Consider the following 27,320-nt stretch of genomic DNA (forward strand, 5'->3'; position numbering starts at 1 on the left):
CCTGAGTCAACAGAGATCTAAACTCAAATGCACATTTCTTCCTTTTGATTCTCCCTTCCAAGTAATTGCCTGAGCAATTGAGGTTATACCTGCAGTCTTTGGAGGCCTATAAATGAGGTACAGTTGGCAGGCTTTAAAAAACAACAAAAAAAGAAAACCATGAGAGTGAGAGCTTTAAAAAAAAAATGTTTTAACACTGAAAACAGCTGAAGCTCTTGTTTTACCTCTACCTCTGTCTTCCATATATGGAAAAGATTTCCTGGTTGTGACTACAGTCATGGGTTGGGCTTATAACTGTTCATCTGCTACCTGTCAACACATGAATCACGAAATGTGTTGCTTTTGCTGATCACAAGGGCTCAGTCCTGCAAGCCAGCAATGCACACGGAGTTTCCTACAGCTGCCACAAGAGTTACATGCCTTGCTCTAAATTGTTATGCGCTGAACACTCTTCCATGGTGGGTCAGAAAGATTCTGAAAATAAGCTAGGTTTCCTTGAAAGTGGTTTCTTTCCAGTTTTTCCAAGAGAAATAGTCTAGATCTAGATGTATTAGACATATGGTATGAAATCTCAATGTGCAAGGCACTTGCTGACTTTTGTGCACTTCTACAAACCTAACCCTCAAACCACAGCTGCTTAAAGACTTGCAGGTAAAACTGGCTGGGGAACAATTTCTGTTTCATGACAGCTTCTCAGGTTTTTGTGACAGCTTCTGAGGTTTTGAAAATGGTTTTCCTTCTGCCCTGGAGTAAAACGAAACCATTATGAACAATTTTTGTAAAATGTTACAGTATCAAAACAATCCTTTTTTTCTTGAAAGGAGTAGGTTTTCAGTTTGGCTTCCCCAACCCAGTCCCTCTGACCTGATGGCCCACCTGATGGCCGTAGAAACCTCTCCACAATGCCAATGTCTCTGAAATTGGAACCACCTTGCTAAACATAATGTCTTCGAAAGAAAAAGCTTTTTCAATAAAATGTTTTGTCATAAATGCTCCAGCAGGTTCTATTTCCTGGGGAGCCCAGGCCTCGCTCCTGTGGCAAGCTGTGCATGGAAGTGGTGCAAAATGTAGGGATGGGGCTGGAGGACTTTCCTCATGCTCTCCTTTAGCTGGAGCATGAAGCCACCAGAAGAAATGCAAACTGGAATGAAGAGTTTGTGCTAACTGTGTAGAAACCACTGAAGCTTTGCAGATCTCTGGTGAGCCAGTCTTGACTCTGGGAGCCAATGGAGAAGTCTGAGAGGTAAGGAGGGGCAAGGTACATGGTTGATTGAGAGAGTACAAAATGTTTCCACAGCTTTACTGTTCCTATGACTTATTCTATTTTATATTTAATCAAGCTCTTTTGTCTTTTCACATGAGCAGCAGCATATTGTAGCATAGTTTTGAGCAATAGGCAAGGTCTATAAGAGATGGAGCAGTGCTTAGAGCAGCTTCTTCTATTCAAAAACTGCCAGATGTTATTGCCCTACATCAAGGCTAAACTAACCACTGGGAATCGAGGGACTGACAGAAGAATTTTTCTGGGACAAGCAGTCTAATCAGTTAGAGAGATGAGGTTTTATGGGTTACCTCTGATACGAGAATATCCTAATGTGGCTATTAAGTACTGAGCAGCCTTTGATCTGTGAGTCAGTGTTACTCAATATTCTTGGCCCAATGAGGGCACATCTGCTCCTCTTTGATCCACAGAAAGGACTCTGATCTGATAATCTGCTTTCCCTACAGGCGTATGACTTGTCACAGTCTGTTAAGTGGACACAAGATAGTTGCCTTAGCAAAGATTGGGTACTTCGTAAAATGCTGGAAGTTTATTGGCCCACAGATGGGTTTGTCAATCTAATTTGGTACTGAGACTATCCAGACAACTATGGTGCATGCAGCATATTAGACATGCTCTAAAGCAGAAAGTTTACACCGTTGGGTTATGTGCAGAGTGTAGATCAGTCTCTTTTCTGTTCTAGGTGGGGCATGGTGTTATAAAATGGGGCGCCACCATTTCCCTTTTATCACATCCACTCTTTCAATTCAATTGAGGACCCGCTGGCACCCATCACCCAACCCCTGATGACAACATTCAATTTTTTTGACCTGTTTTCTCCTGGTGATTCAGTTATCCAAGTGGATGTGATCCCACTGCACAGTGCGGCCTTGTCCATCCCTCCTAATGCTATTCATCTTTCCTCTCCCCGAAATAGCCCCTTTTCTTCTCTCCTAAGGAAAATATAGCAGCTGTGCTAAATAAAGCCTATCCAAATTTGTTCTGTTTGGTCCTACCCTTCTGTGAAGAGGGGATGATTTAAGGGTTGTTTATACCCTGAAATAAAACAGCAGCATTTAATGATTTTTATTGCTTGTACTGCAATGACTCAATGTATTAGGACAAAATGCTATTTAGAGTAATGAAAGGAATGGATACTTCAGTGACAGCATTGATTTTGATCTAACGCAGAATAATATCCAGCTCTGGCACACTGCAAATCACAGCCAAATGAGATTTTCACTCACTGCAACAGAAAATTATTAAAATGCAATACCCAGTAAATGCATTAACATACGGTGATATGACTGTTTCTGTCTGCACTCCACAGGGCCGACAGAGAACATTTTAAACGCTCCCCTCCCTCTGCTCCTTAAGACGACATTTCCTATTCAGAGAAGAACAAGTAAATCAAGACCAGGGTCCCTGTTTCTAACTCTTGTGTGAAATTCCAGTTCTGACTCTGATTCCCGTTACACCCAAGGCCAGAACTGGATCTGTCTTTCACGTTTCTTTTCCTTTTTCTTGGATACTGCTTGGCAAAATGTTCCTTAGGCAGATTTCTCCAGCTCTCCACAGTTAAAATACTGTGTTTGCACAACTAAATAAAGATCTTCCACAGGACTATAAGAAAGATTGACCTAAAGGTCATTGTAGTTCATTGCTACATTTGTATATGCAGGTCATATGCTACCAAGATTCAAGACAGTCAGGATGGTATTCTGTGGTAACTCATGGAAGAAAGCAAACAAAACAATAATGATCAGAGGAGCAGTAACCATATAACCAGAACAGTCCTGACTCTTGACTATCAGTCTGATACTCCAGGTATAAGACTCCACTGCTGATCAAGACCATGTACAGAGATGTTGCAGTGGGAGAAAAAGATTCTCAATTCTTGGTTTCTGTAGTGAGAAATAGGTATCCTTTTGAACATTAGTGTTCTGGAATCTGGGTATGAACATGTGTTTTGTTTTATAGAGGATTGTGAGAGAACGTGGAGGGACTAAAACGCTCAATGAATTTTAGTTACATTCACCCAAGCCACAGAAGTTTGTTGGATTTAATGTTATTTATGTAGAATTTAGGATTTCTGGTGGACTCAAATGCTGATCAAGTCTGTATAAGTCCCTGTAATCATGAGTAACAGTGACTCAGGCCTTTAGCAATAGGCTCTCAAAACATGAGAAAAAAACACCTAAGGAGAAAGTAAAACAATAAAAAGAAAGTATTCTCAGAGTGAGGAGAGGAAAGAAATAAGTAGACACTTTCATTCTTCTTGGAGCTCCAGTCTTAGGGCTTCCTAAAAGAATTACAAATAAAAGAATGTACCTCCTTCATCTACAGCAAAAAAAGCCTACATCCTAATCTACTGGAGTTTGCAACGGCCTCTTCAGCTTTTAGAAAAGCCTTTTCTAAAGCACAAGTGAACCTCTATCACGCTGCATTGACAGATAGATATTTAAAATGAAGTTATAGGTCTCCCAGCCACTGTGTGCTTTTTAGGGGAAATCTCTCTTGGGCACGTCAATAGTTCATTGCACAGCTGGAATGCCTTTGGAAAATGAAAGGATTATAATGATGTTGCTGAAGCTGTAAGTTTCCTGTGTCTCCATACCACTGGCACAAAGCAGCTCTAAGCGCTCTCCTGCTGTACGAGGATTTGCATACTGCTGGGGTACGGGGAGCTCCAGAAAGGCAGCTGATAGCAAGCAAAACTGTTTGAAGAGAAGACACCAGACTCCTGCAGCTGGAGTCTCTCCTAAGTGAAAGGAGGATGAGTAGGTGGCCAGAGCCTAATTGCAGGACCTCTATTTCCAGGGTTCATCCAACACAGCTGAGAGCAACTCCCGGATGTCCTGGTCGTTGGTGGTGAGTATGGAGCACCACCATCCAAGAGAGCCTTAGATGTCTGCTGGGCTCAGTCTTGCCCTGACATGTGCTGTGAGCTGAGGCCAGGAAGGACATGGCTGTGCGAGGCTGTGGGGCGGTGGATGCTCTTTGTACGCAGGGAAGGACGGAGCATGCCAGCTTCCAGGCTGGGGCTCCTCTGGGGCAGAAGTGGGCTTAGTGCTGCGTTGGGGCCCTGCTCCTCACAGTGTGTAGAGCCTGGTGCAACGAATGCAAAAACACATGTCACATTGTACAAGTGTGACAATCATATACCAACCATCCGTGCTTGAAATTTAAATAATCCACTGCATATGCATTTACTAATCCTATTTTTCTTCTGATTCTTACAGTTGGCTAGATCAAAACTCCTTGTGGCCCATCTGCATAATTTCATTAAGTAATGAAGCTGGGGGAAAAGTCTATAGTTGTAACATCAAATCAGAAAATAATTGACAACAGAATCATTAAACCCCATGCTAGACAATCAGAAGCTATTTCCACTGAATATCAATTCATGCTGTGACCTGAAAATTGATGAAACGCCCCCATCTTTCCCACCAAACCATGTACAAGTTCCTCCACTGTCGGATTTACTCCCTTTGTTGTGCAGTAGGTTGCAGAGCTGAACGTGCTTTTTTTAACCACAAATTAAAAAATAGGTATCCGATAGGAAAGTTGACTCCTTTTAGGTACTACCTGAGTTTGCAACTTTATTTTCTGCATAAGTATTCTGATAACTACCATTACAAAAAATTTTTGAATGGTAAAATCTTCAACAAAGAAAGAAATACCTTTTCATTAAGAGAAGTATTTATATTTTTGTCTCTGAAAAATTTCTTTCCCTATGCTGTCTCTGGTGTTATACAGGAAGTATATGAAAAGTATTTATAAAGCAATGATTACTGGGGCATTTGCTTTAGCAAATCACCAGCATCTGCTTGAAATATTGCATGGCTTAGAACAAAAATAAATTGATCCTATTTTTTTTTCTCTTCTACACTAAAGGAAGGTAAAGTAAGATTTCTTTGCAAGTAATATTTTGCGTGTCCTAAGGGATATAATAAGGAAATCACCTTGTCTTCAAATAAATTGAAGAAACAATTCAATTCATGGCATGACCAAGGTTTCTAGCAAGGAGAAATGTGGTAGTCATTTGTAATTCTCCATCTGCCAGATGTTATCATGAATAATGCACTTTGTCTAATTGAGAAAGGATGTTGTATCGTTTGAAGAAGTAGCGTGATTTCGTTGGAATCTGATCTGTATTTTGGAAATGGATTAAGAGTACCTGCTTTTTATCACTAGTGACCAGATCCTTACATTCCTTGTCTTAGCAAAAGTTTTAACATCTATACACCAGAAGAAACCTGCTCACAATCTTTTCACAGATTGCTCAGATCTTTTAACTTTCAGTGGTGCCAAGACTAAAAAGCAAATCAAAGTAAAATTCACATCTTCCATGATGATAGCCTTCAGGTATTAGCCCACTGCCATTACAATACTCAAGAGCACAACAGACTGAAAGCATCTTTAATACGCTTTCTTTAATTTCAGCAGCCACAATTACAAAGAACATGCATCTGAAAGTCTGTGTCAGCCGCTGCTTGCTAGATACCTCTTCAGGGTATGCCTCAAATGAGGGGAGTTTTGAAATGTGGTAAAATGTGACTCTCTCTTTCTCCAGCTGTTCTGAGTCTTCCTTGCCGAGGTGCTGACTCAACCTCTCACTGCTGCCTGTATTTTTTCAACACTGTTATCCTGATGTGTATAACAAGCCTCTGATTCCTGTATTTGCTTGGGCCTTGGCTGCACTACAGAGCTTCCTCAGCAGAAGTGACCTGTTAAAGTCTGTGCACATCCGTATGGACATCTGGTGGAAGCTGGCAATGCTTAGCTTGTCTCCCGCTGAGCACCCCCTCCTCCTCCTGGTGTACCAGCCTGCAGGTAGCACATAGCTACCAGCAAAATGCCATGGCGGATGTTTGCCAGCCAGGTAGCACTGTCAGCAGCTATAAACCAAAAGCTCTTACAGACAAGATCTGGTCACTTGTAGGATGCATTATGAGGGGCTGGTATGCTGTACTGCACAGGGTAACAGTGAGCGAAATCCCCGTGCGTAAGCCCATGCCTGACTACCTTTGGTTTTATTATTGCTCTTGTTTCATTCCTTGTGCCCACTATGTGACCTGACAAGCACGGTTCTCTTTGATGTGAAGAACCACTTGCCTAATAACACAACTTCATCCTTTGCTTGCTCGCCTTCCCCCACCTCTTTTCCTATCAAAGATATGTTCTTTCCTCCTTTTGTGCCCAGATCTGCATGCATATTCTTTGATTGCCCAAACTTTGCCTCATTCAATGGTTTGATCAGTTCCCAGATGTTTATTTGCATGTATATGTACATCCCAGCATTGCTGCCCCCACTTTTGTAAAAACATATAAATATTTGAAACAGAAAAACATGAATGTAATTTCCCCACTTTTGTTATTTTTAACAAGTACTTCAAATATTTCAATGTGGGGGAAAAACAAAAACAAAAGCCAGCAGAACCCACACCAAGATGCAGCAGTATTGCTTATGCATTGATAGAGAAGGACTGTACTACTTCCAACTTCAAAAGGAGTTTAGCGTTACGTTTCTTCGGCATATGGAGGGTTTGTTTGATGCCAACTTTATTAGGATTCTCTTGGGAGCTATTCCACATCCTGCCCATTTGTTTCCTCAGACAGATATTGTAGGCGATCTCCCTCCCCTTCCCTTGGAAATGGCTCATTGCCCTCTCTCTGAACTGCACTACAAGGATGGCTGTGGGGAGCGCGTGGCAGCGTCGACAAAGCCTGCGATGCACGCCAAATGCTGGATGGCTCCTACAGGGGAAAACGCAGCCTGCAGACACCCTGCCTCCAAGCTGACATCAGAGGCAGCTTTTCCCCTCATCTCGCAGCACTTGCAAATACGGTGTTAGGCATATCCTGTTCGTGAAGTGCTGGATTTGAAAGCTGGGACAGGTGCAAAGAAGGACGAGTTGAACAGCCAATTTAGGAGGTATAGTACACGTGGGTACAAAGAGAAACATTTCAGTGAAAGAGCTGGCTTTCTATTCTGTTTTTTTTTTTTTTTTTTTTTTTTTTTTTTTTGCTTTTTTGTGTTTCCTTCAATCTGAGATACTATTCAGATGTATTTCTTCTTTGTTCATAGTAGGGGCAACTTTTTCCTGGGCTTGCACAGATATAGGGATCAGGAAACAGGAAGAAATTATGGAACTGGCATGGCTGAGAGCTGTAAGAGAAGTCTGAATAAGAAAGTAGTCACTTATTTTTAACTGGGTGGGAAATTGTTCTTAAAGTCTCTCTCACATGGGAAGTAGGGACTCCACATTGCCTGTAGAAGGAAGTTATATCTTCTGATAGATTAACTCATATAATCAGAGGTGAAAACAAACAAACAAACATGCTTTTAGTCAGAAGGGCTCTTTCTTAGTTTGGAAATGGAGTGTAGGAGGAATGCATTACTCAAATAAATATACTCTCTATAGGGTTAACTGGATGAAATGTTATGGTAGGTGTTGTACAGAACTTTTGGTCCTTTCTGGCAGCAGAGAAAGTGGGAAAAATATTCCCCTTCCAGCATGAAAGAGGATTCCTTGTTGAAGAGAAGGAACGGATCTCCTGAGAAGCATGAGGACAGCAGAGCTGTAGTGTGACCTATACAGCACATGTGCTTTCAAGCTGGTCTCTCTGCATGCAAGATCCCCCTCTCTTTCCCCTTGGCCCCACTGGGGCTTTCCCCGGCCCTGACCTACCAGTGCCTGAAGGATGCAGATCTGGATCATTACACAATTCTCTCCCCCTTTTCTGTAACCAGTTTTGTTTGTTTTGCTTTTTCCAGGATTCTTGGTGAATTTCCTTTAATAGGAGGAGGTGGGTGTCTCTGAAGCTGTTTTATTTTGCTTTTGTGGTGTGAGTCGCATGACGCCTTCTAACTCTGTTCTTTTCTTTGCTGCCTTTGTTACCCTTCTCCAGCTGTCTACTGAAAGCACTACAATGCAATTAAGACCCTGTCTGGGTGTGTAAGATATAAGAAACCAGTCTGAAAATTCTCTTATGGGGAAAGGGGTGAGGAAGGGGATAGCTCTTGCTGGCATCTCATGCACTTTTGCTCTTGCTTTCAGCAAGAGAGTTGCAGTTGTTTCAGCCTTAGTTTAGGCCTATTCCTCCACCATAGACTTGCTCAAGGAGGAGATGTCTACGGTTCAATATGGTTTTGCCATGTGATTTTTCTCATATGAATTATTGGCCATCTGATGACAAATGCCAACCTCCTGATGATTCATGTGATGTACTTTCTATGTGAAGATAATGCATGCTAGCTGAAGGACCAAGATGTGCAGAGTAGAGTCAAGTGCAGCATGACTAAGTTTGGAACATGATTTCAGACTGTCCAGGTCTCCAGTGCAAATAAATTGTCTGCATAAGATATTTTCACCTCTGGCTCTAGAATGAAAGATTCAGTACTTATTCCCATGATTTTCTAGACTACTGCCTGACTGGATCTTGCCTAAGTTTGGTGCCTGCAATGAAGATGTCTAATTTTAGAGCTTAGTGTCCACAGGCTGTTTGTATGATCAAAGGAAAGTTTTGCACCATCTGGGGATGATTCGGCCCATACAATGTCTGAATGATCCTCTGATGTGCTGTCTCCTTTCCTTTACCTACAGAATATGACCATATTTTTTCTAACTTAGCCTCCTCTTCTAGGTGCCTAAAGCTATGTATGATGAATGCAGGTCTAAGAGCCCTGGATTGGTAATCTGCCCTGCGTAAGTGGAGTGATCTCCTTTCCTTCCACTCTCTCTTGCCTTGCTGAATTCAGCAGGGCTTGACTTGGATGTAGAGGCCAACATCAACAGAACACATTGCAGGATCATTACCCAAATTATTCTTGATATAGGGAGGAAAAGACAGTGGGAGGGAGGAGAAAAAAGGATGTGAAAAATACATCATTTTAGTGTAATGTAACCAATTGTTTTAGAATATAATTGAGCCCTTGATTGGGCCAGGGTGTTAACTGAGAGAGATTCTTTAATAATATTAAGTAATTATTTACTGCTGTTTCTCTTTTTGCTGCTATGCTTTCAAGCCTAGCTCAATTATCTGCTACACCATATAGTCTATTACCAAGGTCAGCTTCTGCAGTAGACTGCAAATTTCAGTCAGTTTTCTTTTGTCTTATTGTGGCTCTGTAGCAAAGCCCATGAGAAAGTCAGTAATTCTGTCTGCTGAGCTATGGGTAAATGGTCTGCAGGAAAGAGAGTGTAAGACTACACAGAACAACAAAAGCAAAACAAAATACTGAATAACTTCCAGTCAAGTGAGCGCTAGGCGTACTTGAGGATTGAATGAGGCAGGACCCGTGGAAACAGAAGATGATGTTGTCGTGTAATCAAACGCTCTTGCAAAATGTATGTGCACAAAGGGGTGGGGACATTAATTTTTCCTGCACCTCCTAAATAGACACACACACACTAATTTCTCTTCTTTCCTCCCTGCCACATCCAGCAAAATGCTTTGTCTGAAGCTGACCCTCGACATGGGAAATTTCAGCCCAAGCAGTTATTCTGATAGGAGGTGAAACAAGTAAAACAAGCTGAAAATGTCACCGCCATGGGAAGTGTAAGGCAGCTTTAACAATAGGCGGAATTGCTGGCGATTCAATTAGGTTAATTTGACCACAGTAAGATCACTGTGAAGCTGAATAGATGTCCTTAACTGCCTTGTGTTTGCCTGGCTGCTAGGCTAGGGCATAGGACAGGGAGCCCCACCTTTGCTTGTCCTCCTGGGCAAGTAGCAGTGTCACCTTTTGCTGTCCCTTTTGGTCTGAAGAAAAATATAATAGCAAAAAGCAAAATACAGGGCTGTAAACAGATCTGCAGGATCTTATGGCACATATGTTTTCTGTGAGCTACGAGTCAGGAAGTGCTGGTGTGGAAGTTTTAGCTTGTTTAGCCTTATGAGCTGCCTGTCAACCTGCTGGCTTTGAGTAGCTTTGGAGAAGGGAGAAAACAGCAAACAAAAGAACATAGCACAGGTTAATGGAGGGGGTGATGGTGATGGTGACCAAAAGAGGTGAATCCTGAAGTCCACTCTGTTCAGATGGGTAATGCAATTTGGGCTCAGACCTCCTGTGGCACAGGCATTAATTAAAGCCCCAATGCCCCAATGAGCCTCCCTTCTGATAGCTTCTTAACTTTTAAAACTCAGCTGAGTTATAACTGAAAATCACAGTACCATGCCTATGCCTATACTGTGCTTCTAGATGAAATGATCGTAACCTTTCCCACATAATCTGTTGAACTGTCTTTCGACAGGGAGGAGCTGAGAGTGCATTCTTACAAACCAGGCCTTTTGGAAATAAGCGGAGCTTCTTTAAGTGAGGAAAGGTGCTGTTGGTACAGCTGACTTTCTTAATAACACTTGCGGGGGTGTTTTATTATTCAGTTTATTCAGAGCAGGATTAAGGTTCTAAAAATTGTTGTTCTAAACAATAATGAGTTCAATCTAGACAATGCGCAAAAGCCAGAATTCAAATCTTCAAAGATGTACCCACAAAGATTATTCAAATGAGCAGGCACATTGCATTTATCCTCAGGATGCCTAGTGAAAACAAAGCTAGCAGATTAATAGGTAAATTTACCATTAGCTTTGCATTTCATTCTATCTACTTACATATTAACTGTTTTTGTCAGATATGAATTATTTTGGAAGAGGAAAATGATTTTTGATGTCCAAGGTGTTTTAATATGTAAATACAGCAAATTTGCAGGAAGCACATGAAGAAGGATGAAATAAAGAACTTTATGTGATGGGAGATTTAGCTAGAATATAAGTTGCTGTAAGGTGCAAGTTTCCTTTTGGTCTTACTGAAATGAGAAATGAAGGTTATGAAGCTATTATTTAATGTGCTGTATGCATTTAATACTGTTAATTATGTTGAATGGGCAGATGCTAGAAAATTCCTAATGGTTCTGCATATTGCTCCTTGTCATTTCCCTATCTAAGAAACTCTATTTTTTATGAGAGAATCAGTGTAGATTTACTTGCCTTGCTGATTTTCTTTGTTTTGCTCCTTTGGGCTTTCTTGAGCTCCCTTTTCTAGCCTTTTTCAGACATTAAACACTATTTAATCAATGTTAAATAGTGCCCAAGGCTTCATTAGTGTGACTTGGATCTCCTCACGACTGCCCTTTTTATTAAGAAGTAGCTTCAAATTATAGCACTTCTTCAAAAAGTGCAAGGGATTTAGGCCCCTCATGTGCTTCCAGACTTCTTACACTGCTGTCACCCAGTGAGCATGGTCTCAAGACTGCATGCAGGTGAAATCTCTGCATTCTTCTTGTTTGCTTTTGGAATGACCCACTGGCCGAATAAAACATATATGGTGGAAAGTGAAAGTGGGCTAATCTAAACTGCAAGATGTAGAGAGATCTGCTTTTCTTAGAAAAAGGAACTCTTCCTATTTGGGAAAAAACACTTAACAGAAGGGAAAAGGAGGCCACATCCTCTTTGTCAGGGAAGATGCAACTAGGAGCATCATGTGGCTTTTTACTACCAAGATGTTATGAGCCTTAAGTATTAATTAATACGCAGGAGGCTGCAGCTCTCTCTCTCCCTTTTAAGTTCTCCCCACTCAAACAGAGTCTAGCACAAGTACCAGTTACCATGCAAGGGCTGCACAGTGCCCTGCAGTGACTGCCATTCTCCCTTCCGACAGTAAACTACAAGAAGGGCCCAGGTAAGACCTTTTCTCCCTGCTCAGCAGCTGCCTGATATGAACATGTTGGCAGAAATCTGTGGTTGTGCAAAAGGTAATGAAGCTGAGCAGAGCATCTCTTTGCTTGCCTGCAGGTCATTCTGGTCCCTGGCTGGAAGAAGACCATCCAAGGAACCAGGAAGGATGGAGGAAGAAAGACTGGAAGGACTTAGGGAAGAAGTGGTAGGTGGAAGAAGATTTAGACTGGAAAAAATGATAGCAGTAAAATGGGATTTTGATACTTTTCACTTCTGATGAAACAGTATTTGGAAGTTTTATAGATGTTTATATATGTCTGGCCAGGCATCCTCTATCAATGCATCTGACTTTTCAATTTTTGAGGTATGTTCATCATTTTAACAGATACCTTGCTATTGCAAGTTAACAAAGAATACCGGCACCACTCCAAGCAAGCGAGCGTATCTTCTATATTTTTGGCTTGATGTATCTTAAAGGTTTGTACTGAAATGTCCTGCAATTTGGCTTCCTTGCTGGCTTAGTTTACATGAATGCGAGGTGGATCCTGTGGACTTCTGCCTCCTCACAGGGTTTCATGAGGTCTCCCAGCTGTGTGGAAAGAAATATGCTCAGCAAGACTGTACTGGGGAAGAGAGAGGAAGCGTTGCTGTGGGTCTCACACTTGCTATATGTCAAGTGTGATCTGATTTCCTCAGAAAGCTTCCGGATCTCTCTTCTGTCATACCATGCCTGGCAGGAACATCACTTTGCTCACTTGATGATTCTGCTGCCAATGAACAGTTGTCATTGATGGCTCCTGTTTCTTTAATAAGGTTTTGTTTTGTGTTGCTTTGACAGTTCGTCATCTTCTTCATGGATTACATAGGAATTTGGATATTCATTTGCTTGTTTCTGAGGACAGAAATATTATTGCAGGAGTTTTGTTCTCAAATTGGCTTGAGAGGTTTTTTCTCTCAAGGTGACTTATCATTTCATCTACAGTGACAACTGTTGAAATAAATCTTTTGGATAAGAATCACTTGTGAACAGTAATAATGATAATACAGCTTGTATGTGTAATGAAAACCCCTGTCAGGAGCATGCAAAGTGTGGTTTCCATGTGAAGTTGTATATTGTTTACATGTGTACCTAGGCCACATTTGACTTACTTCCTTTGGCTGTCAAGTGAAAGGAACTGAAGAAGTGATGTGCATCTAGGTTTGCCTGCTGTGAATGGACTTACTAGGTGGTCATGAGAGATGAATGCATGGTGTGGAAGGGAGAAATGTGTCAGGCCTAGAGGACTTTCAGTCTCACATTGAGAAAAGGAGATCTCTTATGAGGACGCTCATGGCAAAGTATTGTCAGAAATGTGCACTGCCACACCTGACACACTCCATGTGGTCTATTTATCAATCAATCAAGTTTCTGGAGCAACTTAGATCACATTGCAATAGTCATTTTTATGCAGCTCAGATGTACAGGATCATGACCGATATCTGTGGAACCTAAGAAAATTTCCATGATAGTCCATGACACAAATGAGAGAAGAGCTTTTGATCATTTGGAAGAAAAGAAAGGAGGGAGAAAGGAGGAAGCAATGGAAGAATGTGAATAATTAAAGCCATTTGACTAATGCCTTGTTGTAGTTCCAAACTGCTAAGTCTGATATAGCTGTTTAATTTCAAAGGCAACTGAACTCAGGTCCCCGTTTATAGAGCAGAGATTGGAAACAATGAGACAATAGCATGCAAGAGCTAAATGATTGATTTTCTCCCAGGCCAGCAGTTAGCACTCTGTGTTAAACACTTTCTGTAGATTATGCTTTTAAATCATTAACAGCCTCGATTCACTAGTAATCCTGAAAAAGAAGAATTGGAAGCCCTTTCACTGTACTAAATATTTTAGATTAAGGACCTTTGCAGGAGAAGAATGGATTTGTTCTGCAACAGATTCTGCATTAAAGAGCTCTGTCCGGTGACAGGGCACATACCGGTTTGGACTGTTTTACATCCACACTCACAGGCTTGGATCTGACTTCACTTCCTCTCCAGCAATGACACTAAGCACAGGGAAGGAGGAAACAATTCCTTAAGAGCACTTTTGTCCCTTCTGTGGAGTCTGGGGTTTAACTCCTGGTCTGTGCTATTCCTTCGTGCTCTTCAAAGCTACCATTACTTGGGACATAGAAATGGATGTGAATGGGCACATGTGAGTGCGTGAATATAAAAGAAAAAAAAGCTCTTAAAACAGACAAAACAGATGCCAGTTTTATTCCCCCTGTACCTCCCTCAGGCTGTAACATGAAATTAAAAAATGGGGAAGCATCTATCCAAAAAAATAATTTAGAGATAATCAGACAGCTCTTTGATTCCCAAGATTGCAAGTGTCCCTGTTGCTTCCAACAACTTCTTCTTGGACAGCAGAGTGGTAATTTAAATGGCCGACATATTCTTCTACTATGTTGGTAAGCCAAACAAATTTGTCTAGTATCACTCAGTGGACAATCCCATTTACATTTTCAGTTGGCTTGCAAAACTGGCTCCTGGCTTTAACTCTTGGGTTTGTGTTTTCTGAAGGCCAGCAGAACTCATGAAGCTTTGAGCAAGCTGCTGTGCTTTGGCACTGATATAACTAGTGCCAAGGATAGGCTAGCCCTGCTTTAATTTTGAAAATCCAGGAGCTGCTGCTGTTCTTCTCATGATGAATGTTTTTAGCTTGTAGGGGATGGACTAAACTTATATCTTTCATTGGTGACCAGTGTGAGGAGACAAAGAGGCCCATTAGACCCAAGCAGGAGCCAAGAGCATGGCTGATGGCACAAGATCAGGGCCTTGGCATTTCCTAATGGAGAGGTTTAACATTCCTTGAACAAGAGCACCGATTCCCAAATAGCTGGCTAGCTCAGAACACAGCACCTCTTTCTTTTGCCCCGCCCTTTGGTTTGCCTCACTGAACAAACCTTCTTTCAGGGTTGGACATTAAAGGAAATACTTTATTGCATCTATTGTGTCTACTTACCTAGCTAACCGTGTGGACTGCAGGCTAAGCTCATGCGCACAAAAGGCAGATGTTTAACTTTTCACTTGTTAAATGTGCACCTTACATGGAAGCAACAGCTTTAGCATGTAGTGTCCGGGTGACAAACATGGAGGGGACTCTGTTCTGAAATCCCAGTGTAACAGAAGAATAATGATAGCTACAAAATACACTTATCTTTATGTAGGTCAAAGGGGGAAGATAATTTAGGGTTTCGGTATTGCCCCTCAGTTCTGTGTCTTCTCCCTTTACCCTGAGAACTCTGCATCAAGCTGTGATGCAACCTGTGTTATTAAAATTGAATCCCTAGCTATACGAGTCATGACAGCTATGTTCTGATGCAATGTACGTTACCCAAAGAATGTCACATTGTGTTCTTCTCCCTGGAATAGTTAGGGTTATAAAAAAGTTCTGGTGTGTTCTCACATGAAAGCAGCCAATCCTAATGACTAATGAAGGATTCAGCCAGCAGGCTGCAAAGCACTTAAAAGACCTTTTTAAGGACTCTTCAGAAAAAAGACTATCAGGAAAATGATACACATGGATCTTCCTTGGCTCATGCTGTTGGAGCCTTAGCAACTACCACAAAGCCATGCTAGTGATACTCTTCCTTTATGTGAAGGGGGATGTTGTATATAAATTAGAATAGAAATACTTCTTATCCCACTATGCTACAAAGACCCAACATATAGTATGTGGTGCATTGCTTTTGCAAAATATTATATGTAGCCAAAAGACTTTTAATAGAAGTGTTTTTGAGGTGTTTTTTAAGATTATTCTCTTGTATTCTGTATTCAGCACCACTAGAAGGTCACACACTATGAAATATCTGTGAGCTGAGGACACTACACACCCCAAAGGCTCTTTTTATTCCTCCACTATATTCCTTTCTCCTACAAGCTTTCTGCAACACTTAACACTTCCCTCCTAGTCTTCCCTTTGACTCTTCTGGTTCTTTGGTCTATAGGCAACTAAAGTGATGGCAGAAGCCAACAGCTCTCCTAACCAGCTGCCAGAGTGTCTGCGAGGCCTTCATTTCCCCCTTTCTCTTTGCTGATCCAAATATGCTCACTGATGTCCAGGAGATTCTGCATCCTTTGGGACTGGCACATCTTTTCCATTTGTCATCCAAAGGCAGAGAGATGAAGTGAGAAGTGGCTCCATGCAGAGGCTCACCAATGGAAGCACTGCCAATGCCGTGCTTTACCAAAGAAAGGTCTAAACACTTTTATCAAGAACAAAAACCCTAAACTAGAGGTGGGTATCTAAAGCAAGAGGGCAGGCACACAAAGGTGATTTGGTAAAGCAGGGTAACAACAGTATGCCATGGTATTCTCTGATTGTATAAAAAATCAGAACAGCAAGACTGTTACTGAGCTGGGTTGCAATCTGTAGTCTGCTTCAGAATACATTTATTAGAATAATGTAATTCCTAGAATAACCTGATTTTCTTTCTATTTGGCATTTTAGTCATTAATTGAACAAATGGGCACAGGGAGCATCTACTGAAGGTAAGCTGGCATATAGTTCAAGTTATGAGGGATGTTGATCTAGCTGCAGGTCCCAAGGCTTAGCACACCCTTCTGTCAGATGTGCTTCAGCATTTACTTATTTTTCTGTCATTGTTACTGTTTTTAAAAATGAGAGAATCCCAAAATATGGAGTGCACAATTGCTATTATTCCATCCAAACAAACTGTATTTTGGAGCCTTATTAAGGTCCTTAGAACCAAACCTCATATTTAAAGTTGATTTGGAAGTAATTTAGTAAAGGAAGTGAGTTACCCTTAACAATATGTTAGATGTAGCTACTTTGTTTCCTTCTTACTCTATTTTTCCACTATGTAGCTGCCTTTTCCATCACAATGAGTGAGCGACTGGACAATGAAAGCATGTAGACATGCTTCTCGAAATGTCCTACCTATGAAAAAGTAAACTATAGGGAATTTTTTTTTGTTTGTTCACAGTGTTCAGAATTTACCGGTTTTGATTTGGAAGGCTAAGATGAGTTTTAAAAGCTTTTATGTTTACCTGTAAGGGTGACAGAAACAAAAGCAAACCTACAGCTAACTCCGACTGTGTATGAGGAATGAAGCATATTCCCTTAAACCTTGGCTTGCTTGAGTGGATGGCCTGCTTGGGACATCATCTGAAACATTGCTGCCCCACGTGCTTTTACTGCAGTTTTTCAGGATGGAGGAATTGCTGTCAGATGTTACAAAAAGTAACGGACTACTACTTTATTTTTGCAGGTGTATTTTTTCCCTTATGCTCAGTCAACTGAAGCATGGCCTTTTTAGGAATTATGCATGCAGAGGTGAAGGTAATTGGCTTGGGCATGTAATCTGAGTATGGAAACAGAGAGTTTAAATGAATACACACAGTATAGCCTCAGGCACCCTCAGCTGGGGTGCTGATCTCCCCAGCTTCCTTCTGCAGGCAGTGGAAGGAGAGGATCTCCTCCAGAGCTCCCTAAATCAGAGCACCTAAAGTAACCTCTGGAGAAGCTTCAGGAGAGGAGCTTCCTAACATAGTGCTGGAAGTTAGGTGGTGTCACTAGATACTTCTGATGTTTTGTCAAATGCCTTCTGGGCTACATCAGATAAAGGGAAAGAGCTTGCATCTCTGCAAGAAAAGGATAAAATTAAATTGCTTGGTAAGAAAAATGGGTGGATTTTCCAACCAGCCAGTGTTTGATGGTGCTACAGAAAAGTTTCCTGTTTGCCCATACTTTATGGAGGCAGGGAAATAGGTAGAATTGATTCTTGAAGAGAAATGATGGACCTGAGGGACTAGAGATTCAGTTCTCATTTGCTGGCTTCTTTGTCAAGTTGGATGAGATTTAGCTCATTTTGTTAAATACTTCCTGATCTCTGCTCTGAGGTCTGGGCTTCAGCATTCCCACTGCAGTACTTTGTAAGAAAGTATGAGAACCTCTCAGACCAAGCTATAGTTTGTAAGGTTGTAAGGAATACAAGTGGAAGGAAGAAGAATACACACACACACACATGCTTTTGCTCTAAAATGCAAATCAGTGGAAGTGCCTTGTTGATGACATAATCCAAATGACATTTTATAAAAGATGGTTTTGTTGATGTGGCAGGCTTGGAAAGAATTTCCGTGATAGTTATGATAACAAGACACCAGAAAACCCTACAAATTACTGATCCCCATATGAGTATCATATGCCATTAACATAAATGAAGATGATCTACCTCCCAAAAGAAGGAACAGTGTTCTGGAAGGTGGACAAAGGTTGGAAGAAATCTCATGATTATATGACACATTGTTTTTTCTTCCAAATAGTAGATAAAGAGCTGAAAAGCATCGGAAGATTCATGGAGAAGAAACACAAAATGTGATATAGAATAAGGATGTAGCATTTTGTTTCTAAGGACTTTTTCTGAGTGGCTGAATCATTCTCAGATAAGACTCCCAGAGATCTGAGATTCTCTTGACCTCTCTTGCTGGGGAAATTTGGGAGTGCAGGGCTCTCTCTGGCCACTCTTTGGGATATAGCAAGTCTGACGGATTTGGGCTCCGCTTTCAGTTCCATGCTAACAGCTGGGGAGGCCTTCGTGCATATCTATACATGTATATTTGTACCTGTATCTATTTGTTCATCTGAATATATGTATTACTTTTCCTGGTAACAACAGGCACAAGATGCTTTCATTTCAGCAGTTTGGGGTACTGACACAAAACAGAATGGCAAGTATTAATAATAATACTAATTATAAGCTATATTTTATGTCCACTTTATTGGAAGCAGCGGAGTCCTTGGTATATTTGGGACTCTAGTTTAGAGTTCAATTTTATTTGCATTTCATGACCATCGATTCAACTGCAGAAGCTACACTTCTGGACATCATTAGGTATTTCAGGGCAAATTTGGATTTGGATCTTTTCTTGTCTATGCCTTAGTGCTAACGTGGTACTTCAAGAGACTGGTATCTCTGCTTATATGCGTGACACATTTCACCCAGCTGCCAAGCACACAGTGCTATCTAGAAGAACATGCTCTGCTTTCCTTCAGAAATATTTCCTACTATGAGCTGTCAGTAACAGACAATTGCGGGCTCTTAAAATACTGTATTGTTTTTTTCTAGCACTATGGAATAAGGGTGGTTGGGCTTTATGTGTATGCATGCCTGCGGGAGAAAGAGAGAGATTCTGGATCCTCCTGACATATCATCTACCTGTCAGAGTGACTGCCAGCTGACATGGAGCTGTATTGTCTGCATCCTGAGCCTCCTCACAGAGCTATTCCTGAATTGCCTTCAAAATAGTTACTCTGTTCGGCAGCGGAATTCACAACACACTAAAAATCCCTGCCTGCACCTAAGCAGTCTTCAGCAATTCAATGAAAGAATCACTCCAGGGCATTTCCTACAGAAGGCAGTAAGAGCAGCTAGTCTGTATTTGATGCTCACTGATTAGTCAATGGCAGCTTGGCACATCCCTAAGGGCCTATTCTAGCACGAACAGAGAGTTCTGCATCTCTGGCCTGAGGGGATCTGCCAAGCCTGCAAGGTGCCTTGGACTATCTCCCTCTGTGTCAGGAACCCAGCTAACATATTTCATGCTGGGGAACTGTGTCTTTGCCTTTTCTCTTCTGCTTGAGATCTTCCTCTGCTGCAAATTTGCACAGAAGTTTACCCACTTGAAATATTCTTGTTGAACAGAGCATGCATGCAAGCAAGAGAACAGGTGGAGTGCCTGCACCAACCATGAAAAGTAAGGATAAGTTTGTGAATGGTGAGTTTACTGGAATTTGCCATTCTCAGCTTAAATGCTGTTCAGTGGAAAGTTGATCATACTCAGATTCCAGATAGTATGTGAACTGTAGCATTTGGTGAATAAAACTTTGTAAAAGAAAAGCAGATTTGCTTGTAAATCTGCAAGAATATATTTACCACTGGGTAATATATATGGAGATGGTACCATTTTCATGGGCATAATTCCATTCTACTCCCTCTCTTGTCATACTCCACCTTTCAAAATAAGATAAAACATAGCTGTTGATGAAGGTAAAACATAGCAGCCCATTTTTGTGAACTGAGTAATAGAATTAGGCTTAAGTTATTAATACTGTATTGGTTTGTTGTTCAGAGTGTGTATACGAGACCAGATTTCCTCTCAGGCTATGTGGCATATTTACACTACTGGGGGAGCTAGCAATGAGCTCTAGAGGTGGCCTGAGGTATTTCTGTTAGCAATCTTCTTAGCTGGGTTTATACTGCGATGCGTCTCAGAAAAAGACTGAACTTGTGCCTAAGGCACAGTACCCAGGAAATCTGTGCTCAGCTCCCACAGCTTCATAGACATCCTTTGTGATCTGTGGCAAGTCTTATCAGCAGACTTTTTTTCTCTCTGACACGTGGTCACTGACACGGGGGCTTTGGATTTTGGTTGCCTATTTCACATACCTGCATTTCTGCAGCAGTGCACCACAGCTCAGCTGAGACTTTTCGAAAATACAGGCCTCAGCCTCTATGTGCACCTCAGGGAGCAATACTGCCTCACCTTGAAGTCCTATGGGAAGGTGGAATTAATGTTCCTCAGGGACTCAAATAATATGGCAGTGCCTATAAATAATAGAAAGTAATATAAATTGAATTCTATTGCTTGAAAATTCTTAGTAAATGGGCCATTTTTCTTTTTGCCCTCAAACAACTAAAGATGTATTATTAAAACTAAGCAAATACTTAAAAAAAAAAAAAAAAAAAGGTAATATGAAGAACTTGACTCAGACCCAGAGTCAAGTTAAAACTGGAAATAATTCTGTCCTTAATCCACTCTGTACTGCCCTGTGGTAACATTAGTTGTCATGCCAGAAGTCTAATAGTCTGCTCACATTCTCCGTTGATAGAAGAACAAACCAGCCAGGGCACGTTTTTGTTGCAAAATGCATTGATCTCATTGTGCTGCTAGTTGGCATTTAAATGATTGTTTAAAACTTATTATTAACTGATTACTGCAAGACATTTCCCTGTTGTATAAATGACAAATAGAAGTGCAAGTTCAGGTTGCTTATGGAATATACCAGCTGGTTATTTTACCCTTGCACACTTACTCAAGTAAAGCCTGAGATAAATCAGAAGCTTCATGTAACTTACCTAGAAACAGTGCACTCAATACATTGATATAGATTTGGGGTAATTTTCAAACACACAGAAGGCATTTGGTCATTGAACTCCTCTTCACATGTTTGAAAATAATCCCCTTGAAAATTTGTATATAATATATCATGTGCATAGAAATGTTCTTTAAAAACCAATGAGTATTGTTACCCCTCCTTATACGTGTGGAAATGATGGCATTGGCTATGAATGAGATTACTGAAAAGTGACAGATGATAACACATATCAAACACAGACTATCTGTAAGATCTTGTGGGTTTTTTTTTTTTTTTTTTTTTTTAATGCTCTCTGTGACTCAGTTTTTCATTGATAATACAAATGGAAATAACATCTATGCCCTGGAACTGTTGCAAGGCTAATTGACTGACCTCTCCAAAACTGACTGACTTTTTGGACTGCACGTGGTACCTAAAATGTTGCTGTTGCTGGTTGATGGCTGGCAGAGCTTTAGACAGTCACTGCTGTCCATAGTGATCCTGCCCAGCCTTTCATTTTATATTACTTATATATTATTAATTGAGGAAACTGGCTTGTGACCAGCTGGAAAATGTCTTCATGTGTCTTTTTTTTTCCTTAATGCATTAAATTGGGTCTGTCTACCCAGGCCTTCTGCCAGGACAATTCATCTGCCTGAGGCTGGATTCATCCTCTTGCTGCTTCTGGTTTGCCCTCTCAGGTACAGGTGGCAAGAGAGCTAAAAGCCATATATATCTTTCTAGCACTTTGCTATTTTCCTCTTTGAGGGACCCTTCAAGTCCTCCTCATTAAGTGATTAGAGGCGTGCATACACCCTCTGATATTGATTCACATGAGTGTGGCCTGCTTGTCTTGTTTCAAGACCAGCTGTATGGGAATTCTTGTCATATGTTGAAGGAATAGTCTCTGTAAGAGATGATCTGAGAAGAACCACTCCTTTAGATATTCATGGGTATAAGTTAACTGAAAAGCACAGAACAAATCAAGACTCGGCACCAATTTCCCCATTTCAACCTGTTCTAAGCCTTTAGTGGGACTAAGTAGGTTAGACACTTTCGAGTAATTCTTGAAGCAGATATGAATTTCTCCCAGATTAGCTGACTGTCTACTTACTGTAGTACCGCTTAGGATTTTTCAAGTGATAAGAAAGAAATAGTTTCACTGGATCCGTAACTTCAATATAAAATAGGCAGAAAATCTGCAATGTGTGCAAGAAGTGAGTTAATAATCAATACATAGTATGAGAAATAAAGCCCTGATACGTTGCTGCTAAGCTATCTCTTACTCTTGAGTTGCATAAGTGCTTTTGGTTTCTCTGATCCTGTGCCTCAGGGCAGGGACTATATTTGAAGCTTTTGCAGAGTATAAGGAACATCACAAACCTTAGCAGACAGCTTTACTAACAAGTTATATTGCTGTTTGTAACTTTGTCAAAGCTGTGAGAGTGTGAACTTCTCAAAATGGTGAGTTTACTTTAAAAATTGCACTTAAAAATATACATTGCTTTTTTGAGTCACATTGGAGATGACCTTTCTAAGATTTTCTCTGCAGCTATGAAGTTGACTCCAACTCTGGTCTGGTAGGGTGCTAGGCAGATGATCCCAGGAACAGGATCCAATCTGCGTCAGGTGCTTGGGGCTCCAATGGGTCAGTGAGGAGACTGAGGTACCTTCACAGGAGAATCCACAAACCCCCCCCGACTGAGCTGCATTAAATGCTGCTGGAAGCAAATGCAGCTGACAGTGCTTAGCCCAGACTAACCACTTGCCTAAATATTCAGTTCTTTAATTGACAATTTGGTACAACCGAGCCCAAGATGTTATGGAGATCAGTGAATATTTGCCTTAAAACACCCTGCTGTCAACTGCAGTGATTGCAGAGCTGCCTGGTAGGCAGCTCAGACCTCTGGTGCAGGCCCTGAGGCTGACCTCTGGCACAACATCTGGGGACATCCTCCGTTATCCCAAGTCAAGCCATGACCACCCTCTGCCAGAGCTCTCACTTTGTCAGGCAGGTTTTGCACCTGCTATGAACTTCTAGGCTGTTGCTCTTTACTACTAGCCAGGTTCAAACCAGCTAGTTCAAAACTAGCTGGGGAATGTCTGCACAAGCTATTGCCACAGCAGGGACTGCACTGCAGATATATCCTGAGGCTTCAGCTCAGCAGCAAAGCCCAATGGTTCGTCCGTGCCATTTAGGCTTGTTGCATGATTGGGACCTTAAAGTATGTCCCTGAATACTGGAAACAGTAAAATGTCTGTAATTGCTGATCAGATGAAAATTGTATTGATGTTTTCTTGGCTAATTTTTGATAAACAGAGCTGGTGCTCTTACAGGATTTTCATTTCTCTAGAACGGAGGTGCTTTTATCCAAGAGGACTACATTTCAGATGAAAATAATGCAATTATGGTAAACAGATACCCTTGATTCAGATGGTGTGTTCCTTCATATGGGCAACGTCTGTCTTACTCCCCTCCATCTACTTCCACAACAACTGATGATTTGTTTTATTTCTAAGGGCTAAGTCAGATTTCAAATATTATTTTTTAGTTTTGCTTTTGTATTCAACCATCCAGTGCAACAAGATGCTCAAGAGTCTGTTACAGCAGGGACATGGACATTTGTCAGTTTGGCTAGGAGGGATGACTAATTATAAGCCTCTGTATTAGATTATTTTATTAGGAATGTAGCAATTAATTTAAACTAGGTAACTACTGATACAGTTTAAAGCAACAAGAAAATTATGACTGCTGAAATATCTTTAAGCATCCCATAAACAGTTGAATTATGCTACGGCCTTTTCCCAGGCCTTTATTAAAAGCTGGCACATGAAAGCTGGAATACCAAAAGCCAGCCTGCACCTGGCTATCTTAGCCTGGGGGAAAACACAAATACATTTTTAAAGCAAAACGTCAGGCTAGTCAGAGCCATTACGATTGTAATGTGAAATCTTATGTACTCAGCACATGCATACTGTTTATCTGCACAAATATTGTGATATCTCACTTTGGTTTATTCTTATTTCTACGACAGCTTGTTACAAACATTCCTTTTCCTCTCTTTACACAGTGCTTCCTACTCAATGTGTGTAGTGTGTGCAAGTACTGTTCAACCACAAGTTTAGCCCTGAATGTGTTTGTTCGGTAGGCTAGACTGAAGAAGTCTCTGGACAGGGTCAAATGGCAAGGATGCCCATGTGCATCAGCCTGTGTTGCACCCAGGAAGCATCACTGATGCAATGAGTAGTCACTATTGTAGATGGCAGCAGTGTTGGATGCTCAATGTGTTTTCCTTGCGTAGGAAATTTTGGCCTTCTAGACTTAGCCATATGACATGTAGCTTTTCTGAGGGATATTGGACCCAGGGGAACCATTCAAATGAGAATGTGCTGTGGTTTTTTTTGTATTAGTACATCATTTAATTTTCTGCTTGTTCTTTCATTCTTAGATTATAGCTATGACCTTGGAATATAAAGTATCACAGATTCTGATATGCTGTTGCATTAACTTCAGCATCAGTCACTATCACTGCTGGCACCTGCAGACCACTCATGCCTTCCTAACAGTGAGTCCTCAAGCCAAGTTGTCCAATGCAAGAGTGGGACAAAAGAGGCTTTCGCCAGACCTGTAGCTCCTTAGCTGTAGGCCTAGCTGCAGCAGCTTCTGAAGAACCTTTGATTTAAGAGCACCTTTTATCTGAAATGTGACATGTGACATGTGACTTTAGCTGAAGTAAATGCTCATTTTTCAGTTTTGTCTGGGGTTTATGTTCAGGTAGATTTTTTTGGAGGTACTCTGGGTTTTTTGCTTACTGCTGACTTCTACAATGCTGTCATCAGATTCTTCTGTTTTTTGTAATATATGATATCCGCGTAATGTTGAGGGAGAAGAGTATTCTCCTGGCCCTTTCCCTTCCCCTCTTGTCTGTAGTAGCAAAGGAAGCTCTCAGCAAGGGGGTGGAGGCCAAGACAGGGGCTGCAGCAGCTGTCCTCAGAGGATGCACATTCATGCCAAGCTCTGAGTAGGTGTGGGAAATGGGACAGCCTCCCGCGTGGAAAGCACTGAAAGAGGAAAAAGGTGATGAGTCAGTTTGTATGTTCCCAGCTGAGGGCAAAATGCATCATTAGCCAAATGTAATTCTTGCACTTGTCCTTAGAAAAAAGTGTGGGCATAAAATACGACTCCGTGAGCTTCCTTGGTGAAGAAGCCTATGAGGAAGACAGACAGATGGAAAGCCATCAGAGAGGACTTGTTTTTCCTCAGGAATTTCAGTTGTTAGAGCATCAGTGCTATACTTTCCAGCTACCCTGTGATATGAGTAATGCTACCCTGGGAGCAGGACAAGGCAGGGAGGCATGACGGGAAACAAGGCTCTTATTCACCTTGTATGTCTTCATAAAGTATCGTGCTGGGCTTTTTAAGCTGAGCAACAAATATGTGCACATAACTTCCTATGAACACACACTGAGACGAGCTGAAGCCCTGTGGTGGTTCATACTTTTACAGCCATTGTCTCTGAGGACTCAGAGCACTGCAGATGCTGCCAGTCACTGCACTGTTTATGTTCTGCTGCGTTGCAGTACAGGGAAATAATGACAGGCCATAAATGCTAAAATGAACCTTGCAGGGGAGCTTGGAAGTGGACATACAAGCAAAGCTGGGATAACTGACTGCTCTTTACTGCTTGTTTGAGGGAGGACCAGGACCTGGAGAGCTATGAGGGATGTGGGAGCATGAGGATGATGTGTACAGGCAGACCTGTTAGGGGAAGCTTGCAAAGTGCCTCTCTGAACTACCCCTGGCCTTATCCATTATCACTTGCATTTGCATAAGCACTAAATCAGAATAGAAGTTTTAAATCTCTGACAGCTGTGATTTGAAGTATTGCCTATAAAATTTTGCTGAAATATGCATGAAATGAATTTGAGCTAATACATTATTAATTTTGGTAACGTCAGAGCTCTACTAGCCTCATATATGTGGAGTAATATATGTGACTGTTTAGAAAATTCATGTTGTGACCATGTGTGTACGTGAGTGTGTAATGTGTGATACATAATCACTAGGCCTTTGTAATCATTGCTTAAGATTCAGTCTTGATGCATATCGGAGATAAAAAGATGTTAATCAATATTTCCTTTTAATTGTTTAGTTCTTGTTTAATGAGCTTTTATACTTAACGCATTAAGGGAACTGAAATGAATGCTTTCACGAGTTATTTCTAGCAAAAGGCTTTAAAATAATATTTAAGAGGGATTTTTCAAGGACCATTTTATTTATATTTTAAAGCTGCAGGAAATAATTGCATGAGATACAGAGTAGCAATTTCTACTTGTCATATTTTTACAGCCTTCATAATATTTATCATTTTCAAAAACTTGAGTCATAACTTTCCTGTACTGCCTTCCATCAAAATTAGTTACAATATATCTTAAAATGACAATTCATTAGTGTTTTGCCAATGTAACTGCAGAGCATTCTATCATTTTCTGAACCATATAGCTTATATAATGAAGCTAGTAGCAAATAATAATCTTCGGCGTATAACTTTCTGTTCTTGGGATGCATTTAGTGGGGTGAATATAAAATAATGCAAAGTAATCATTATGGAAAGAAAGAACAAGGAGTTACACCATCAGTCTTCTTCACTGCTATAGAAGAAATGATTGCTGCAGTAAAATAATATTATGTTAGCTTTGTCACTTTATTCTCAAGATGGTGCTAAAGGACTGCAATCTATTTAAATGCTTCTAATTTGGGGGGGGGGGGATGAGAAAAATACAAAGTTTGCTTTGTATGAACTGACACTGGAGTAGAACTAATTGTTTTCTTCTAATCTCTGTTTCAAAACCTGTATATGTATGTGTACTTGGAGTGGCTCCAGATCTATTGGTTTTGTTAAGCAGACTTTTCTTACATTAAAATTCAGTTTCCAAACAGTTTTCTTAGCCCATCGTGTGGTCATATTTCAGGACCATTTTTAGATAAAATTCTTATTGATCTCTTTGTAATATACGGAGAAATCTGCTCCATTAATTTAGCTCTAAGATAAAAACACATCAATATGCTAGATTTTCAGATGGAAACACAGCACAGAGGTGGTCATAACTTTTGAACAGTTGCCAGGCTTCACCATGAACACTGTTGGGAATGGGCAGGACTGAGATCTCATGTTCTAAAGGCAGGTGCTTTTTGCATGAGAATGCATGAAGAGGACAGATCCTCAGCTCTTCTTGAAACTG

The 27,320-nt window shown here is 40.9% G+C and overlaps 1 protein-coding gene across 2 annotated transcripts in view; it reads right to left on the minus strand.

Annotated features, from left to right (window-relative positions):
- Positions 1 to 27,320, minus strand: part of KCNJ6 (potassium inwardly rectifying channel subfamily J member 6) — a 162,679-nt gene that overhangs the window by 69,535 nt on the left and 65,824 nt on the right. The gene's annotated exons all lie outside the window — the stretch shown is intronic.

The sequence above is a fragment of the Dromaius novaehollandiae genome, chromosome 1, assembly GCF_036370855.1.
Source record: "Dromaius novaehollandiae isolate bDroNov1 chromosome 1, bDroNov1.hap1, whole genome shotgun sequence".
NCBI lineage: Eukaryota > Metazoa > Chordata > Aves > Casuariiformes > Dromaiidae > Dromaius > Dromaius novaehollandiae.